The 21,592-nt window shown below is 40.9% G+C and overlaps 1 protein-coding gene across 1 annotated transcript in view; it reads left to right on the forward strand.

Moving 5' to 3' along the window:
• Window positions 1-21,565, forward strand: part of NUS1 (NUS1 dehydrodolichyl diphosphate synthase subunit) — a 61,063-nt gene extending 39,498 nt beyond the window's left edge. Inside the window, exon 5 of the mRNA XM_088522735.1 lies at window positions 21,551-21,565. The gene's annotated coding sequence lies outside the window, so the exon portion shown is untranslated. The remainder of the gene's footprint in view (window positions 1-21,550) is intronic.
• Window positions 21,566-21,592: the final 27 nt, after the last annotated feature.

Below are 21,592 nucleotides of genomic sequence, written 5' to 3' on the forward strand. Positions count from 1 at the left end.
AAAAGCTTTCCCCCCCAGCCCTTTCCTGCAGCAGCAGTGCTGACGCTTGTAGAGATGCTCATACCTGCAGCTGAAGTAAATCAGAGATAAAGTGGGTCCAGCTGCCTCAGCTGGGCACATGCAGTGTTTCTGACCCTACTCTCCCTCAGTCCTCCATCCATGAAAGGAGGCAGTATCTACCAGGCCGTGAAAATAAACTGGTGCCTGAGGCAATCAGATGATATAATGATGAAAGCTATAAAAAAGACCAGGGGAAAATTGACACATTTTTATTCAGAGCTGATTTGAAAAGTCTCCAGTAGACAATGCCTGGGGCTACAGACTGGAACAAGGAAATAAAATAAAATAAAATATTGACCATCTGCTTCACGAGTGCCCAGTATTTCTCAGCACTGGGGAGCAAGGTGGGAGGTTTGAGTATGCAAAGACTGTCCCATACTCTGTGCACACACGTGAACTGATGCAGGGTTGTCCAAACGACTCTACCATTGACTCTTCAGTGTTTGCCTTTGCAGCCTAGTATTTTTCAGGAAGGCGTTTCTTTCTTTCTTTCTTTCTTTTTTTTTTTAGGAGGGTATCTGTGATATCAGTGCACTGGGCCTACCTTGAAGATCGGAACCTTTTATGTCTCTTGGCCAACTAGAATCAACATGGCTCCTGGTAGAGAGCTGCTCTTGCAAAATTACAGAGCAGAATCCCATTGAAAAATTAAGGTGTGAGGTGAGATGATGTAGTCCTTGCTTTGAAGGACTTATTTTTATAAAACCTTTATAAACCTTTTTATGTCTTTCTTGCCAAGCAGATCAATCTTCACAACAAGAAACAATCTTAGAGTCTTCCACCCACCACAAGATGCATTTTTTTAATGGGTGAAGGAGTTGCTTCTATCTGTCCTCACCAAGAAAAAAATTTGCCTGTTCTAGTTAACAACTACAGGATTTAGTCCTTGAATAGAGAGAATACTTTAAAGCTTGTGGTTTAGAGCATGTTCTATTTTCTTTCTGACCAAAAAGCCACTAAATCTGTACTTACAGTGCGTAGTCATGAACCTAATCTAAACATCAAACTAATTTCCTTATCCATGGGTAAGCAAACCTTAAAACATATGCAGCCAAATGCTTATGTAATATTCAGTGCACCGTGCTTGTAACTGCTAAATGTTTGAACTCCAGGAGAGATTTGTGTTCATTTTGCTGGCTTATGGTCTTTGGACTCATTGTCAGTTAATAGATGCATCTTCTGCTGTACCCTGCTGCAGTCAGTTATTTGTTGAATATTATATGTGGAAGAGGAAAAGATGTTGTGTGTCAGGGGGTAGGTTGGGTGATAGGATTTTTTTTTTCTTTTTTCCTTTTGAGAAAACAGGAGGAATTGATAAGGGAGAAAAATGATTAATTATGAGCTGAACTTGATGCAGTCCCCTTAGTGCATGTGTTTGACTGGAGCTCTGAAGCTTAAAGTCCTGGTCAAGGCTGGCCAAGGAGCTCCCTCTTTGATCCTCATAATGACTTTTGTCCCATTACTGCTGTCTGTCAGCACAGGAGGCATCGGTCATTGCTGGTTCATGTAGCTCTGTTCCTCCTCGGCACGCATTTTCACTTAAGTCATTAATCTTTTAGACTGACATCTAACCCTGTGACTTCAACACATGATTTTAACAGTTTTTTTTTTAATGGAAAGGGTATCCTAACTAGCCCCTCCTTCTCCAGTCAATTAGGAGAAATCTCTTTCCTAACACAGAAATAGAACTGTTAAAAAAAAATCACAACTCTCTCATTCAATGTGACTAAACTGATAATGTAATCAAAAATTCTCTCTAGCGTGGTAGTTTAACATTGTGGAGAATGCATAATATTTCCATCCCTGAAAAAATTCACAAAGGATTTTAACCCTTAGCTCCCTGACTAAATCTATGGCTTAAACTTATTCAGACATGTTCTACTCAGAGTAGGAGAAAAATATAAAAGAATAAAAGAAAAAAACAAAACCTCACACAAGCAGGGAAGAATAATGCATTTTTGGTGAGAAAGCTTTTACTTTTCTTCCTCTTCTCTGCTCTATTTACCTCTCACCTGTTTTCCATTCCTACCACCAGCACGTCTGTGCTGATGTCTGAGAGGCAGTAGAGAGGAGGCAGCGTGGGGCAGTGAGGGAAGCTGTTGGTCTGCTGCTTGGAGGTTGTGCAGGGGAGGACTGGGGAGATCATAGCGACTGGAAATTACATGGCAATGTAGAGAGGACCTTGGGAAAAGAAAGGATCCATAGCAGCCCAGGCTCTGAATTTAGCAATTGGCATCATGATAACTGTGGGTCACACAAACTGTGCAATATGGGGAGGAAGAGACTGAAGTGGTTTTAGCAGGTCTTGCTGAAGACTTTTTGTCCATGAGGAAGATGATTAAAGGAGCTGGGCAACTTGGAATGAACCGGAGGACTTTTATTTCCTATGCCACCCTCTGTGCCACTGATCTCATTACAGGGCAAAGCACATGAGTGACGACAGCCTGTAGGCCACAACTCATGGACCACAAAGGCTGGGCATACAGAAGTGTCATCTCCAGGCCCTGTAGTGAATGATGGAATTGCTCTTTGAGAATGCCCAGTCAACAAGGAGATTGTGCCTCTAGAAACAAGATAAACAGCTAGAGTGTTTCAAAAGAGAGCTTGAGGATTGATTAATACTCTGCAGCTGTCTGGTAATGGAGAAGAGCTACATAACAAATTACTATACCTGGGGAACTACAACTGTTGCATGAGATTAGAGCACGCATCCATGGGCCTCAGATCTGCACTCTTTCTTGGGATGTTATATACTAGACGACGTGTCAGCGTGAATGCTGACAAGGATGTATGTAGAGCTGGTGACCCAGGTGAAGAGAGCACCTTCGAAACACAGCAAAGGTTCAGCTGAGGAAGCATAATGTGTGCATATGTGCACGCTGCCTTTTGCATATGTAATTGATAGCTCATTAGCAGCCTATTAGAGTGAAAGCTCCTGGGATGAAGAGCATGCCCTGTGTTTTTAATTGAATGAGTAGAGGAGAATAAAAAATGTAGCAGAGGCTGCCATAGTTCACTGCTCTGTATCATGATCTATTTTCCAGCTTGACCACCAGGCAACCTCCAGGAAGAAAAAGGAGTTTCCAACCTGGCCACGGGTACTTCAGCTGCACGAGGCCCATGGCTAGAGTAGGAATTGGCTCTCTGCAATTCCTAATGCAGATTCTTTGTGAGTGCAGGACTTCAGAGTGCATTCGGATATCCCTCTCAAAATGTATCAGGGAAAATAAGATGCATTTTCCAAAGAGGATTAATTCAGTTCAGTTATGCATCTGTTATATGGTCAGTTATACATCTGACCAGACCAGGTATCTCATTTGAAAAGCTTCTGATAAATAAGCTAGAAAATAATGGGGATCTCAGATCAAACCCTCTTACTTGGCTTTATATTTATTACTAACATCCCAAGAAATTTAAAGAAGACTGGTGAAAGAAGAAACAAAAATGTGTGTCTTGAAATATGTCAGACAGAAGATTTGTTTTAATGTGTCTTACAATATGAAGATCACCATGCTTTCCATTCTTTTAGAATGAAAATCTTTCTCAAAACTTAGCATAAACTAATTTTACATAATATATTTTTTTATTTGGCTTTGAATATATAAGGCAGGCAAGGCATTTAGCAATTGTGTTAAAAATATTCACTTCCTCTGACAATTTCTAAAATCAAAGGCATGTGTTTTGGAATAATACATACTAACTAGGAAAGTAATTAAAAAAACAGTCTTTCACAAATGTTACCAAATTAAATATAACCTTGAATGTTGTTTCTGAAATGTGTTCTTTGTTAGCAGAGGCTCTTTCTGTTCAGCTTATTCTGTTGTGTTCCTTCTACATCACAGTAATGACAAAGAAATAAGCGGTGATTGGAAAATAAACACACAGGAGAAGTAGGTGCATCTACACTTTTCTCCACGTGTTTAAATGCTCTGTGTCGTTGTGCTTAGCAGACCGAGGCAGACAAAGGCACTTCATTCATAATTTTACAAAAGGCAGGCAGATAGTGTTACTACTTGATCCCATAACATATCCAAAAGGAAACACAGAGCTGTGAGCAACATGAGAAAAAAAATCTTAATTTTATAAAAACGGAGAATATTTTTTTGCCAGCTGGACTGAAACCAGTAAGATATGTATTTTGTGAGGATAAGTGATAGGACAGAATGAAAATGCCAGTGAACAGTGCAGATGATTGACTGAGATTACTCAATCTGTAGCGTTGTCTGAGGAGACTCAACTGAGTTGTCACGCACAACAGCCTGGAGCAAGTCCATAAAGCCAAGTCAATACCGGCCAACCTGTGGCTCTTGAGCCTACCCAAAGCTACATCCACACAGGCAACACAGGGCAGCCTTCATCCTGCAGCTACTGAGAATCTAGCCAAGAACAGGATTGCTGGGAAAGGGACTTTTGGGGCACCAAAGGAGGCTACAACTCAGAGCAGGCAGCCGGCTCACTGGCTGCTTGGGGCAGATGTGGGATGTGCTTCATGTCTCTGGTGATATGAAGGTGTTTGTCTGCTGTTCATGGGCATAGGAAACTAGGAATGCTAAACTGAGAATTTTAGAGATAAAGCCTTCAGACCATAGGAGAGTGTGGAAGTGTGTTTTTCCAGCAAAATAGGTGTGGTTGCTTTGTAGGCTCATCCTCTATCCTGATAGAGGATGAGCAAATTTTGCTTCTCACTCTTTCTCAGCCCAAGAGCTTTTTATCTGAAACTCACTTTCTGTTATACTAAGCAGTACTGTTAGCTGTAAGTTCCAGTGCAGATTTATTACCAAGCCTTAGCTAAAAACATCATTGATAAAAGCAGCTGCTAAATGTCTAGTATTAGGAAGAATTTTCCCTTTCATCATAAGTAATTTCATATCCATCTATTATTTAACTATCCTCTTAAAACCGTTCTGACAACAGAGAGAACCCAAGCTAGACAGACTGCTGCTCTGATCAAGAATGGCAGTTTCTATGGTCTCACGAGTGATGACAGTACTCTAAAAATCACATTGGCTTGATCTTCAAAAGTATTTCTGCACCTAACTTGCCCTGTAATAAATTTAAAATTCTCTGAATAAATTTTTATGTGAGAAACTCATATGAGAGAACGAATGCTTGTCTTTCTCACTTAAAATAAAATAAAAGATCTAAAGTCTGCTAATGAGTAGTGATCTTCTTGAGTGCCAATTTAAATGGAAAAAAAATGCCTTCATTATGCAAATTTTGACACTGGCCATGTCGTGACACTGCTTCTTCCAGAGGATTAATTTAAGTCCAGTAAAGCAGAAGAGAATTCCCTTCAAAGTGATGAAGTGAACAAGAAGAGAAATTGATTTATGCAAAGTAAGAAAGTCTGAAAGTATTGTGGCTTATGCAAATGATTACAAAAAAGGACCAAAGTAATTTGAAATACTAAACTTTTATTTTTAGAAGAAAAAATGTATTATACAAGAAATGGTTAATCTTCAATTGAAACACTTCAGTATTTGATGCTATAAATGGAATAAGTTAAGAATAACCTTAAAAGAAATTAAAAATACAATGCATATTAAAATGGGCCCCAGTCTTGCCTGACACTAGACCTTTAGAGACTATTGTGACAGAAATATTGAATAAGAACACCCATGTGCAGTTATTTTTAAATAGCATCCCTGCCAGCTGGCAGACAGGATCACACTGATTCAGAGAATACAGAAAGAGGAATCTGATTAGTTTCTAGTACAAGGTGCAAGTTCAGGCTCATTAGCCAGTGGTGATGAAAGCATTAACGCCCTTCAAGGAGTACATTTACAGTGAGCACATTTGCTCATTAGGAGAATGAAGGTCTCTTCTTGCAGTGCATCTGAGCTGTGGAAGAGTCTAAGGAAGCACCACTTTATCACGAGCTTCATTTCATCATGCAGAGAAACATAGGGAAGTCCCAGGGCACTGTCGCCTGGGGTGTGATGGGTTTCTCCTGCCAGAAACCCCAACAGCACAGCTGCCTGCACCCAAGCCCTCAGCTACATTTCCCTCACTGCACATTGAGAAAAACTGGCACTTCTAACATGGGAAGTTTTAGAGAGGAGCTCATTAGAAACATCCACTTTAGAAAGAGACGATTCATTGCTGTGGGCTAAAAAGGCATTTAAACAACTGGTTGGCAGTGTGTGGTCCACCTCATGTTTGGTCAGACGAGTTGCAGCCTCTTGTCCTGAACAGAGCTTTGCCACTTTGGGTATGGCCGTTGTTGCAGCAACATTTGTCTTCCAGCGGACCGTAGCTACATGTACACGTACTTTGTCCCAGAGAGATATGACATTTTAAAGTAGGAGCAAACTGAAGAAGACAGGCAGGGAATTGCTTATAGGACATTCCCTTACCCATGTCCTCTCTTGCTGCCAGGCTTGGGACCAGCTTCACATTCTAGCTCTGACCAGCTACTTGCTTTCTCCTTGCTTCTCAGAAAAGATTTCCAAAGTTATTAGCAGCAGTATGTTTATAGAAGAGGATTTTTCTCCAACCTCAGGTTCTACATTTAGCTAGAACTATTGTGTTGGCTTTCTGTTATATGTTGGAGCAGTTGCAAACACTGAGGCATTATAAAGCAAGGAAAATGTTACCCATGCTTTCAAAGCTACCTAAAATCTCTTCTCCTTCTACAGTAGGATCTTGGTGTAGGAAAATGTAACATACTGACATCCCATAAAAGCAGCACGAACACTTGTCTGTGCAGCTTTGTTAGCCTGCATACAAGAATCTCTACCAAAAACGCAGCTTATGAAGAGGGTCAAGATATAGATATGTTTGCTCAGTGAAGGTTTAGAGAAAAACAGAAGATTGCAATCCACGTTTCAAGTAGGAAGCTCTCTCTTTTTTTTTTTTTTCAGCCCTCTCTTTTATGAGTTTCCAAGAGTCTGTGATTTCTCAGCTCTCCTCTTCAGACACGATGAACTGCCAGTCACTGTGATAATGCTGGGAAAGACTCTGTCTTCATTGTGTATGTCAGTGTTTCTCATAGTGAGTTCCACTACACATGAAGAAAAATACTTTGTACAGAGGAAGATGCATATATAATATAAGCAATGTAAAATCCCTCTAGCTCACCATGCAAAGAAAGGGGAATTATGATAACGAACAAAAAGCCTCTGTTTCACTTGTACCTTTCATCCTTTTGATCTTTTATTAACTATGCACGGAATATATTAGTGCATTTTTTTTTGTAGGTAATAGTTTAATATAAAGGTACATATTAATTCAGCATCACCAACTGTATATCTACACAGATGGTCACATCATGGGAATTCTATTGTATATTACAAGCATTTTTTTCCAGAAAGATATTTCTAATGAAAAGGAATTATACTGATTATTAATGAGTTCCAAATGTATTCAGGTCCTGAGGTAATAAGCTTAAAATAACACGCAGGCCAAAAATATTAGCTATGGAAAATGGCTGATCTGATCACAGTTGGATTTTGTATTTAATGTGGCTTCAGAAATGCAGTCAGCCAGAATTGAGCCAATTAGGCTTGAAAAAGTAATTATTTTGCTTATGACATATTCATCCCTCAAAATTGTTCAAAAAAGACCTCATACTTGACAAATGCATTGATTTTTCTACCTTCTCAAAGGCAAATATAGGCAGAAAACCAGACGTTTGCACTTTTAGAAATGAAGGGGAAAAAACAAAGAAAAGTAAAAGGCACCCCCAGGACACTGATCATTCCAAAATCACTCAAAAAAAAAATGTACAGTAAGGAGGAGGCTGGACACCCCCTAAGCTGCTGAGTGTAACCTGAAGATAAATGCAATGTATTTTCTGTGGAATATGTTTTTATAAAGCAAAATGTTGCCTTTGTTTAGTACTCTATATTGTAAAAAACTCAAAGGCGACAAAGGGAATGGAAACAGAGCCATAAAAAAGGTTAACTGCGGTACACCATAGTGTTTTCAGCAGAAGAGATATGAGTTTTCTATCCAGAGAGGCAACTTCTAGTATTGGAAGTTTTGCACCACTGAGATCCCCTAATATTAGTTCTGCAGGAACTAATATTATTGTCAATCATAACACATGAAAGGGTGTTGACAAAGCTGTATGAACAATATCGGCTAAAGCTGAGTCCCTGGTAATCAGAATTTCTTCTTTATTGCGGAGTTTAGCATCACGAAGAAGCTGATTCTTCCAACAAATCCTTTGAAAAGTTACTTTCTCCTCTTCTTTCTTTCCACTCCCAGCTTACTTTTGTGGCAGATCAGCCACGTGAGGCTGGTACACGCTTTGGAGATGCAACCACCAGACAGCACAGGTGGAGTGAGCAGAGGGGCACAACGGGCTGAACTGCTGGGGCAGGCAAACAGGAGGTGGCTGCGAGGGCGGCTCAGCCATCACATCTACCCCTGCTTTTCAGGAGCTTACAGGCCTTGTGGGAACTGCCAGTTACCAAGTTTGCTGCAAGGTTAGAGGTCCTTCTAAGCCTAACAGGATGGATTATACGAAAAGCTGGCATCCAAGAAATTAGTTTGTTAAAGTCAGTATTAATCTCTGTCAGTGACATAAATATTCCCAGGTAAGACTGTTGTGTCACTAAACTTAATCTTTAATTAACAGACTTCACATCCTTTGCTTCTGATGACATTCACAATTTGGATTTTAATGGCTTATGAAATATAGGTGTGCCTTTTCCTTTTGTGGGGAAGAACATTTCTAATTTGTCATTCCTATTCAGTCCCTTTGAAGTTGTGGGATTTCAAAGTCAAGCAGATGAGTTTCTTGTAAGAAAGCTTCCAACTTCCCTTGCTTTCTTAATACTTGCCAACATCTTCTTTCATTGAATTGTGGTACTTCATCCCTTCAATATTCCATGAGGTGTTCAGGAGGAATACTTGTGACTGCTAAATTGGATTGCAAATCCTCTAGTCCAATATGGGATTGGATAGTTTTTACCGTAAGGAACATAAGAATTTTCAAAAATCTGAGCTTTCTAAAGTACACATGATAGATGTTGAGGTGTGTAGCTAACTCAAAATGATGGGTGAATATAAATAAACCTTTCAGAGAGTACTGTTTTCATTTGCAATCCATGACTGTCTTTTCTCACTCCCAGCAGATAAACAAGATATTGAACAACCATTTTTTTTTTCCTTGTGGCCTTGCTTCTCTGGGATTTTGTGCACTGGCAAGGCTCACAATTCTGCAGATACAATGTGAGGTCCTTCAAAAGGGCACTGGATTGAGCCTGGGGGGTCTACTCGTAGCTTTGGGTGAATGTGCAATTCTTTCTCCCTCTCCCTGTCCGTTAGGTTTTGAGGTGAGGCTAGGTGTTTTCTTTCATTATGTTTATAAACGCACCCTTCTCTGTTTGAGGCTCATGGAAATTATTGAAATAATTTCCTTCTATGGAAAGTATGGTGAAAGGCATAAGTCTGCAGGCTTGTTGGTCCCTACTGGTCTGGTGCCATGCAGAGTTTTGTGTGCTGCGGTGTTTTTGCAATGCCAAGACTAGATGAGCAATATAAGTAGAGAAAACCCCTGCCATTTCAAGTCCCCTAAGTACACCAGGTATCTGCACAGGATTGAAAGCCATGATGTAAAACTTGCCAGACACACACATCTTACACTGGCAGCTGAAGACTTAGGTGAGACACCATGCAGTACATCTGGTGCTGAAGCTAGCTGAATCACATCCACTGAGTAAGACAAGGGAAAGAAAAGGGGATATTCTATTTTGCAAAATGTAAAAACAAAGTTCTCTTAACTCATTTTTCTCATAACTACATTCCTTATATATTTTCCCACATTTCACTTCATGATTTGTTCCTCTGCGTATCCCCAGATCCAGTATCTGTGGGAAAGCACATGGATAATCAAAGACAAATAGAGTATTCGCTCTGTGCTAGAAAATTCTTTATGAAGAACAGGGAGAGGGAGAACGAAGAAGCGGATGTTTTGCAGTTACCTGTTCTTATATATATAGTATATTAACAACGTTGTAAAAGCCAAAATTTTGTGCTCTTCTGTTCATCCTTCTTTGCTGAATATCAAGTACTATTAGCGTTATTTTTAGAAATGGTTTACTTTCTGATATTATCGCTTTATTTTGGCTTTGGAAAAAAAAAGAAAAGAAAAAGCTTATTATATAGCTATTTCAGAAGCTTAAATTAATCAACAAAAGGACTGGTGATTTGGAAAAATAAAAGAAAGAGTCAGGAGGAAACGAAAGTGCTAAAAAGAAGAGAATAAGCGATAAATAGACTGGAAGATGTAGAAAAAGAAAGTTAAAGGTACAGTTCAGGGAATATTTATAAAAATTGTGTCCTATGCTTCTACCAAACATTATTGCATCAAGTAATAAAATGTAACAAGAGTCTGGAGTTCTGGCTCCAGTTCACCTGATCATAATACATGTGAGGTTTTCTTTTTTATTATTTATTTAAGATTGTTCAGGTAGCACACACAGAGTATGAAAATACCTGGCCTAACATGATTTTTTTTTAAGTTTCTTTTTCAAATTTAGAATGATTTTTATTTGCTATAAAGTAAAAAGCCAAGCATTATAACAGGAGAAGTAACCAGGAAACTGTACAAGTACAACAACAGATAAATTGGTCTTCTGAAAATTTTCAAGCTACGATGCAAGAGGAACACATTGGAGCTTGTGCCTCAGCCCTCCTGTCTTGTTGCTCAAAGCTACCACCACACACAGAATTGAACTTGTAGGAAATGTTTTCTGATTTCTCAGAATAAAGTTCGTGATTGTACTTACTGCTTGCACATATAAACATTACAAGATGAAGATGATTTGTTGACACCATTTTTCCCCACTTGCAGGACACAGGGACTGCTGGCTGCTCCACGGGGATGGGAAGCCAAGGGGACACCAGCCCTTGCCATGCCCTCACCAACAGGCCCGGTCTGGCCACGGCTGGTAACGAGGACTATCGACAGCCCCAGATGTGGCAAGTGATGACAGGGCTCCCATGAGGAGCAGAAGGAGATGGGGACAGGGACAGGTGGGGTGGGGACAAGCTGTAACATCCAACCAAGGGGTCCACCCAGGAGACCAGCTACTACGTCAGGTCCACCCAGGAGACCAACGACTACGTCAGGTCCGCCCAGGATGTGGCGCTGGGGCCTGCGCTGCCACAGCACCACAGGCTGAGCTGAGGTGGGGCTGGGGCTGGGGGGAGGCCCAGGGGTAGGCAGGGACGTGGCGCTCTCCCAGGGCCCAGATATCTGAGCTGATGTGTTGTGTAGCTGGAGAAGGTATAAACGCTGCTTGATAATTGCTCAGAATTGTGCATGGCTTCAGGCACAGCTCGTAAAAAAAAAAAAAAAAAAGAAAAAAAAAGTAGGTCTTTGAAAGTTTTCTTGTGGATGAAATATGCAAGAATCTATTTTTGGAGGCAATCAGATAATGAGAGGGGAACTCACGAAATGCATTGTGCTCACTGCATGGGAAGACTAAAACCACTAACCAGCTAGCTAGCTAAAAGCCTCCCTATGTGCTTGCCATTTTATTTATATTTTGCCTCACAAAACTGGAATATTAAATGAGCTTCCTAGGCACATTCCTAGCAGCTTGGATTTATTTTTGTGAAACAAAAAACAAAACAAATCAAAAAACCCCACAGTGTTTCCAAAATTGAAATGTCCTTATCTTCTGGCTTGCTGAGCGTGGCTAAGGCCCAGGGCACACTGCACAGAAGTTTGCTATGGATCTGAACAAAAAACCCACAGAGTTTCTAATTGCACCCTACTACAAAAGTCTTCCGGGAGCATTCAGCAGCTAGAGAGCCATACCACAGGTACGCGTGTGCTAGTAGCTACAGAGGGCATTATATGTTATGGGTCACAGCATAGGCCGACTCCAGAAACAAGTTTTCTCCCATGGATGAGACGTGCTGGAGAGCCCCTTTCAGGGCAAAGATGGCTTTTGCTTCGCTGTGCAGCCCCATGCTGTGTCACTACCCTGTCATGGAAATGCAATGTCTGACCTGAACTGGATCCTGCAAGAAATTCCCTCCCCAGGAATCAGCAGGAATCCTGCGGTTCACAACAGTTACTGCAGGACAGAGCTGCTTTTTACTGCCGCCACCACCAGCAACCAAGACAGAGCTTTTCCCTCTGGCATAGGCTAGCCAGAAATTAGCTCTTTGTTAATTCAATTAAACAGAAACCAAGCAATGACAAATTGTATAAACTCTAGGCAAGAATCTTCATTTTCAGCATCACGTGAAGGCCTATGTTAATGAAGGGGGACAAATGCCCGCATTATCTTCTCATTTTATACTCTAGTGCCTCCTGTTCCCTCACTACAGGTCACTGTGCTGCTTGCCTGAATTCATAGAGTTAATTGAAAGCAAGTAATAAAGGTCTTGTTTCAGATCTGAGCAAGGAAAAGCAAAATAATGACACCATTAAGGCAACCTCAGGTACATCGTTTCAAAAGCTGGAGGATAACAATGTCTGGCTCTGCTGGAGCTAGGCTGGGATTCTCCTCTGATAGCTAAGTCTGCTTTCAAAGGAGTCCCTAAAACCTCAAAGGGCAGGGAATTAGGTGAGCTGGGAAAAGCTGTAACTAAAACAAAACAAAAACAAACAAAATCCCCCCCCCAAAAAAAGGGGAACCAGGCTGGAAGGGTCATGGACAGTTTCTAGTTTGCTGAATTGAGGAAAACAGTGAGGCTACAGCTAGAAAAGTTGAGCAGGGCACAAAAGATCATGTGCAAATGGGAAGGGGCTGCTTCTAGAGACCTGGAGCAGGGACAGCGGGACAGATAGCCCAGGAATACTGATGATTTGAGGCTTCACTGAGTGAGGCCATATTATCTGTGCATGGTTTGTCTAGGTTTTTCCTGGACTGTGTAAGTGCTTTTTTATAAACCTAGATTGTTAACCAAGGGATCACTTTTTTTTCCTTATAAACTAGCCTGTAACTTCTCGTAAATCCATCTTGCTGTCTCATGGAGTTCTCACTGACTTTTTATTCTTCAATCCCTGAGGCAGACCATGGTTAGAGAAAACACTGTGGGAAAATAGTCATGTTTCAATAGCTATTTCATAGGGTGGGTTAGTCAATAATTAAATTATATATTTTTAGACACTGAAGAAAATACATTCTGCTGAGCTGGGAGCTTCTTTCAGCTATTTTGGGAACACAAGGGGCACAGTACTATCTTAACTCAATGGAGCAAAAAGGAAACAAAAGCAACTGAATTTCTGAAGTCTTCATTAATTTAATTTAGCCTGAATAATTAATGTAATTCATGTCTATAGTTTATTTTATCTGGAAACTCAAGAACTCTTTAGAAGGTTGGTGAGTGTAATTGTCTCTTTTTACAGGGGAGTAACTGGAGATAATATAAGTACTACAATATCAAACAGCAAATGCAGTTTTCCTGAAGTAAAGTCATATATAAAAATGCCCTTTCTGACAAACGTAGTTCTAAAAGAAGACAAATCTGGGCCCAGATTTGTAAGTCTATTTTGGTGTAAGTCTTGAGAAACTTACACCAAAAAGCCATCTTCTAACTCCAAATGTGAAAATGGCAGGAACTACATTTCTGAGCATTCGGTTACTTAATCTACCTTAATATTCACTTAATTAAGTGTCACTCTCTGTGGACCAAATGAGAAGAAGCCTGAAAAATAGGAATGCAATGAACTTTGATGGGGCCTTAGGAGTCTAATGACATTCAGAACTTGGAAAATCCTTTTCTCAACTATGGTTTTATGTCCTAAACTCTCCAACAGCAGCAGTACCTGTCTAAATTCAAGCTCGTTATTTCTTATACTTCTGTCAAGCATGGAGGAATGGATTAAAAATTCACTAGTTTCATTGCCATAAAGGGCAATGCCCATCTGAGTACTTCACTGCTAGTCTTCTGCCAGCAATAAAAGCCGAACGTTTTGATGGAATTCTACAACTGGGAAGCAAATTATTATGAGAGCTCCAAATACATTCGAAGATTATTTCTTGGTAATGGCACACACTCAGTAAGAAACTTCCTTTTGATTGCCATTTAAGGCAAAAACTTGGCAAAGCTCTAAATGCACATCACGTAAGACTCAAACTGATGTCAGTCACATGCAACTGCTATGATAGACAAAGCTATTTTATCCTAAATAGCACATTGCCAAGAAGAATGAGGGAAGCAAATTGGACAGAGCAAAAAGGCTTGTTAGAAGATGATGGAGAAAAGTATCACTACTATTGCAATAGTAGCACGCAGTAATTCAGGAGTCTCCATACACTCACAAAATGTACTTATCTGTAGCGTACCGTATAACAAGTAATCTTGAGGAAGCACCGTCAAAGTTCTGTGACTAGGAGGCAGAATTATTAAGCATGGTAGGAGGGAATGTGGTACAAATGCAACCCTGAAGATTTCCTAGTCTTGTCTTTTCTTTTTCTTTTTATGACAATTTTTCACAACATTTGCACTATTCTTTAAACTCCTATCTTGCTTCTTTTGCTGTTGCCCATAGTGCTTCTGCAACAATTAGCTAGATAAGACATCAGCTATTTGCCATGGTTTATTTCTTAAGACATCAGGCAGACATTGGAGGAAAAGCAGAGTCAGGGACCAGAAAGGTTTAGCTCCCCGGAGTTTCAGAGATAAAAAATATAGGAAGTTGCCATACCATGACATTTCTGTGATGAACTGATGAATGCTAAAGTGAGTTCTTACAGGGTTTCAGTCAGAAAAACATGAATTGTGACTTTTTTGAAAGACTTGTACTGAGTTTGGAATATTTTTATTTTCTGGGAAATTGGAGTCTGCTGAAAGTTAACTGTCACCCAGAATGAGGAATTGCATGTATTCATGCAATAGTTTGTTTGAAAAGAAATGTCATTCATCAGGGCACCTAAAATCCCCACACTGTTTTGAAGGGGAAAAGGAAGGAAGACAAACAAGCAAAAGCCACATCTATGTAACGTATTTCATCTTAGTAATACAAATTATTTGTGCTCTAAAAGTGGACTGTGCATCAAAAAAAAAAAAAAAACACAAAAATACCCAAGACATTGTTTGGGGAATTGTTTGGAGAATTAGAGGAGGAAAGAGCAAATATTTGTATTCTTATGTGGGTTGTGTATGAAATCCTTGACCTTTCTACAGGAGGCAGTTCTAAATTAGCAATGCTACTTTAATGTCTGGTGAGAGCCCGAGTAGTCACAGAGTACGCGTGCTGCCTGCCAGCAGTAATGACACGACAGCAAGTCAACCTCATTATACATCTAGAATGGAGGGGCTTGAAAATTATGATTCCAGAAGGGGGTCACCTCTGTGATGGAAAGAGGCGTTGACAAAGAGTTCCCGCGTAAAAGTAGCTCTTTGACCTATGACTGATGATCTCCACCAAACTGTGCTTAGTAAAAATGACATTAGTCACAGCCATAAGATAAAATGCTCTCCTTCAGAGGGGCTTCATAGCTTTCCATTTGCTTCTATGGGTATTTCAGCAAAGGATCCCTGATGTGTCACAAAATATCCCCTATCAAAAAAATGTACAAAAGATCATCTATTTGGAAGTGTTGTGAATAGGCAGCAATGTCTAGGCAATATCTAGGAGACAGACAGGAGAGTTTAGCTATCCAGACCATTCGGTTTACTACAACTTAGAAACTTACCACTAATCAGCTAATCCGGACTAACTATGCAGGTGTCCAGATTGATAAAACTTTTAAAACAAAATGCATACACTGAATTACTTCATCTTCCCCAGGGGATGTTTGACATGAAAACAAGTGATTTAAAGCTGGAAATGATTTAAACTAACAAGGTTTACTTTGTAAAAGTGGCCAGCTAAGAATATGCAATGATTAGTTATGTTGGCTCAGATGACAGGCAGGGATTTTTATTTTCCTTGGCGGAGACTGTCTGCCAGAGTCAAGGTTTACAGAAGAATTGACAATGCACAGGGTTAGCAACTCAGAGTGAGCATGCTTAGCAGGCACATCACTGCACCCCAAGTAAGATTTCTTCATTCTGATTAATTTTCTTTTTCTAGGATCACATCTAGCTATCTTCCTGTGGCTCTTTCTCCATGATGCTACCAGTCACTCATCATCTTGAACTCAAACCACTCGCCAACCACCCCTTTTAAAAATTATTTTAATCCAGTCAATTGATTAAATTTGGCATGCTGTAAGGCCTTGTCTCTACCAGAAAAGTGAGCCACTTTAATTAAATTTGTTCAAACTCACGTAAATTACTATGATAGATGTCCTGAAGCTCTTTTAACCCATGTTTGTATTGATTTAGCTTGCATCAGTTCTGCTTCTGCCATTAACGCCAATCAAGATTATTTTTTTAATCAGTGCACTCATCTGATACAGGCAAAGTCACACTGCAAGGGAAGAAAGTCAAGCTTGGATTTTCATCCTTTACTGGAGCCAAATGTAACTTGCTAACCTGATGTGCCGTGCTGAAAAGAGTACCAGAAATGATGGAACAAGGGAAGGGACAAGGCACAGAGTAGCACATGCACAGGGACACACAGAGTTTGGGGGAAAGGTTTGTTTACGGCACTTCAGCTCGATGCAGAACATTTGACAGCAGTGATGATAGTTATAAAGCTGCATTTTCCATCTCATAAGCTCTGTCCATTTAGCTGTCATTTCTCATCATTAATTTTACTGTATTGAATCGCTGTGCTGCAGGAGCCTACACTTTTCATCTGTTGCAACAGCTTCCCAGAACGCCATGAGAGACTCCTAAAGAGCTCCCAGTGTCAAAAACATCAGGGATGATGACCTTCAAGCACAAGGTAGGACTTGTTAAAAAAAAATGGCTGGGCCTCCAAGCTGTGCTCAGGGGGTCTCCAGGTTTCATGCTGAAAGCCTACAAAATTGTCAAACCGGTATTTTCTGGGTATGTTTTCTTACTGCAAAGTAGCCTCTAATCCCTTGAGAGCTTTCAGAAAGCTGCGGCAGCTGCTGCTGATGGAGCATCACACAACCTTACCCACGCAGATTCCTGCCTTGTTCTGTTTGCAGGTTCCTGCAGCAATGCCCCCAAACACCGCTCCAGAGCTCATTTCCAGCTGCTTGTTTACACACATTCTGTGAGTACTGGAGCCGTGAAGTAATCTACAGCACAAGAAGATGGTTCCTCACTATGCCTGAAATGCAAGCTCTTGGGAAGGAGTGGCAAAAGGATGCCCTTTTTTAAGAAAAAAACAACTTGTGTAATATTTCTGGGGTTGGAGTAAAATGGCTGATGTGCCCAATCTCCTGTGTTTGGTGCAACCTCAGTGTGAATGCCCATGTCATGGGCTAGTCATGGCACATGCCTTGAATTTCAGCTTTTCGACACAGAAGATCCTCACCTGCAATGAATAAATACTCTGTGAGCAGCTATTGCATTGAGTATTTAGGGCATTTTGGAGAAATACCAGCACTCTTTTTACCTGCAAAACACTAAACAGCTCATGATATCTGCATGACAGGTGCTCCACTGCAGAAGCCTCAGGGTTTATCTGTTTGCAGATAGCAGCAGTGAGGAAGTTTCTTGCATCATCCTGTTTGCTCTTTGCAACTTCGAAGCTCTTGAACAGCGTCAGAGGCTCTCAGACACAGTGAGTTTTTGTACTGCAGATGTCCTTCACTCTTTATTTACATTCTTTGGTGAAAAATCCAAAAATGTCTTAAGATATTTCATAGCCTTTGAAAAGATACTTGCCATGCAGCAGCATTAATTTTGCTGGCCTGATTTGTTTCTGGTAAATTCTTCAGATGTGTTGAGGTGGAGACGGCTGAATCTCAATCTGCAAATGCAGCCTGTGCTTGTTCAAGGAAAGGGAGGGTAAACTGAGCAAGCAGAAGGACCTGCAATATCTGGGAAGGCCTTTTTTTGTGGCAGTAGGCAGCAGTTTCCAGGATTAACCATCAGGCTGTGTGTTTCGATGGGCAGGAGGCAGCCTTGGAGCCCAGGCTTTCTTGGTGCTGTGAAACACACTGCATGCCCAGCACCCTCCTAGCAGTTTGCCTCCTGCGTATGTGAGCTGTTACTGAGTCAGAGAAAGCTGAAAAGCAGTCCTAGGAGTCTTGACTGGGTTTAAGGCAAAAGCGAGGCAGTGGGAGATGCTTGGTGCTAGCTCTGTTACCCAGGCCCTTTTCCCTGAGAGGGGTTGTACAGCATGTGCAGGAGCACATTATGATGGGATTTACTTGCTTTTTCCTCAGCATGGGTGTTATGCCTGTTTGCTAAGTAGTTCTTATTGTTGAACATAGCTCTTGCTTTAGTTGGCGTGGCAGTAAATGCTCTCCACAATACGATAGTCGGGTTCATTAATCCCAGCATAGTAAGAGCAAATCCTGATTGCTTGTACATCAGGACAAGCTTATTCTTCATCCTATTGCTCAACTCTTCCTCCTAGGTGGCAGGCTACCACTCTGCAGTTAGATACCAATGTGTATAAAAATAAGAAGAAAATATATTTTTGGAAGAGCGGTTTATGCACCTGCAGCAAAAGTTATCCAGTTGGAACTGGGTGAAACTCCCACCTAAATCTTGCATCTATTATTTAACCTGGGAGCTGCTTAAACTTGCTCTAAGAGCCAGTTAAAAGGAGCAAGTCAGAATGAGCTAGCCTTTCCATCAGTGAAGATACAAGGATTTAATTTCGTCCAATGCATTTGCCCACCAACTTGGTTTCCACAAGTTTTTTCCTAATTCTGTGTTCATTCAAAGAATCCTGTACTAAACGTTAGCATATTCTTTGACCTATTGTAGAAGGTACAGCGGGAAATAACTTCTCAGATCACCAAATCTAACCCCTGGAATCCGGCAGGATTAAACACTGAAATAATTCTACTTTCCATTTATCCATCTTTATCTTGAATACTGCTAATGATGGTGACATAATGATCTCATTAAGTTATACCTTCCTAAGCGTGACTGGTGCTATTAATCATGTCTGCTGCAGATACTTCACTAACTCAGAACTAAAATAATAAATAACAATTGAGTAAAGCCTTGAACCTGATAATAACTTTCATTAATCACAAAAAATGACTTATTTGCAAAGTATGACTAGCAGAGGTATTTTTTTTGCCTACAATAGCCTCAACAATCCTTGCTCTCACTCACTTGCAGAGTTACAGTTGTCTTGCCAGTGATATCTGCAAAAAAGTGTGACAAATGCACCAGACAAACGTGCTAATATCTGGAAATCAATTCTTTTTTTTCTTAAAGTGTTTCACAAAAATGACAAAAATGTACCAACATGCAGAATCACTGGAAAACAATAATAAATAGCCCAAATTAAGTGCTGTTTTGGAAAAAAGTGTTTTTATTTCTCTCTATTTTTTAATGTTACTTCTCTTTATGAACAACCCAAATGGCTAGTGGGTTGTACATACTTTGAACCTTCACTGAGGCCGTAATGTCTTGCTTGCATCTAGCAAGGAATTGAGCAATGAAAATGACAAAAGAGTTGATTCTCAGTGATTTCCATAGAGTAATTCAGAACTTGTGCTGGTAAGCACTTTGCCCTTATTTTATTTACATTCATTTTATTTTCACTCCTGTATAATTCCCTGTGGGAGTAGGTGACTTTACAGATCCTTGTCCTTTTGTGTTCTTCTGTAACATTGTCCTAAACGGGTGAAGATTAGTAAAATGGTTCCTCTTCCCAGCTCTTTCCCATTCTGGAGTTTTCTGACCCCACTCAGCACTGTTACACATGCACATACTGTTGAAACACAATTCAGTACAACTAAAATGATAATTCATCAGATTGCAGGATAAATCAATCTAGAAGGGAGCTCAGGGGGCCCCTGCTCTAACCCCTGCTCAAGCCTGATCAGCTAAGCAGCCAGATAAGGTTACTCAGGGCTATGTCCAGGTGGGTCTGGAAAACCTCCAAGGAAAGTCTCTGAACTTTCTTCCCTGCATAACTTGCACCACATTTATTATTTGCAACCTCTATCTTAAGCAAAATCTGCTCTCTCTCAGATACACTAGAAAAAAAAGTGTATATCCCTGTATATTTCAGACTCTTAGGCAGCCTCAGGGTTTAATGGAAAGCTTAAGGGGCCCAAATGGCTTTGAGAAGTTAAAAACGGTAGAAAGCTAGTTTTGTTTCCTGCAGTTTTCCCAACCTCCTGTATAGGTGATCTCAAAATTGTATGAAAAAAGCGGATGAAAAGCCAGTGCAGAGGTCAGCACTCTTCCTCTGCCCTTCAGAATTAATTAAAACCTTGGTGTGCCACCGCGGATGTACAGATGAGCTGAGAAGATGGCTCAGTGCAGCAGGTGGGAATGGATGTAAGGGAGGGCAGAGTGAAGACACAAGAAGTTTGAATTAAGCAGGGAGGTCACCCAGGGCTAGTAAAGACACCAAAGGGGTCAAAGCAGTGTTCTTTTAAACGGTTTTGTGCAGACAAAACCAAGAGGGAACCGCTGAACATGCCACTGCTCTTGTGATTACTTGCTTGAAACTTGGAGCCCTTTTGATTTCCAGTTTTACCCCACTCATGCTCACCAGCTCTTCAGCATGACACCTCCCACAGCAGCCCTGGGCAGAGGGGGCACCAGGCTCTCAATGCACCTGGACTGGGGGTTCCATCCGTGGGGTATCCCTGTGCTCCAAGATCTTGCCACTCCCCTTCTGAAGTGAACTTTTTTTTTTTCAGCTGTTGAAAAGCTATTTCTAAATGTAATTCTTGTCCAGGAAAACTGCTATGTCACTTTGGCCGGGAGTCTGGAAGTGCATCTTTGTCCTCTGTCACCTCAAGCGTTTCTTTGGAGGCTGCTTGTTCGTAGAGCATATGGCCAGAAGGACCTTCAAATCACCTTACATGATCTCCTGCACATCGCAGGCCATTACATTTCACTGAGTTATCTCCACACTGAAATTGTATGATGAATCTGGAGCAGTAAAAAGACTCTTTGTCTAAGGGCAATTTCACTTTTGTAAACCCACTTTTTCCTTACGCTTGTCACTGTTGATTAACTAGCTTGTAAACAGAGTAATAAAATATCTCTGCTGTAAAAGTTTGTCTTCCTTCCCCCTTTAGGGTTTCAGCCACTAGTTATCCTCCGATTAGTACTGCTAATTCACATGACAAAGCCTAGACATGCAGATGGCTCTGTATGCAGGGGTGACACTGGCCAGATTCACTCCCAGGTCGAGAAAAGAGGTGGGCCCTTCCAGACAAATAGAATGGCTGTGTCTAGTCTGTCAGTGCTAGAAATATTTCTCAAGTTATGGGTCAAAGCATACCTCCTTCGTGACTGGGTCCTTCCCCATGCAGAGGACATGCAAGTCTGCAAGGCAGAAAAGACACAACCCACCACATCTTCAAGCCTGTGGATAAATTAGGGCACTGGGAGTATGGCGCAAGCCTACCAGGCGAAGGAGAGGTCTATTTTCTTTCTGAACTGCATCTTTAAGGCAACCTTGGGCCACCGAAAAAGCCAGAATCCAACTCGTGCATCTCCCGTGCAGACTGGCTTCTCCAAGGGATCAGTCAGAGGACTGTCCCCTTCACAAATCAGGCAGAGGGCTTCCCATGTGTATACATGAGAAGTGGGAAAGTTTGCA

The sequence above is a fragment of the Tinamus guttatus genome, unplaced genomic scaffold (assembly GCF_059628265.1).
Source record: "Tinamus guttatus ecotype Peru unplaced genomic scaffold, ASM5962826v1 Tinamus_guttatus_pri_ptg000010l, whole genome shotgun sequence".
Lineage (NCBI taxonomy): Eukaryota > Metazoa > Chordata > Aves > Tinamiformes > Tinamidae > Tinamus > Tinamus guttatus.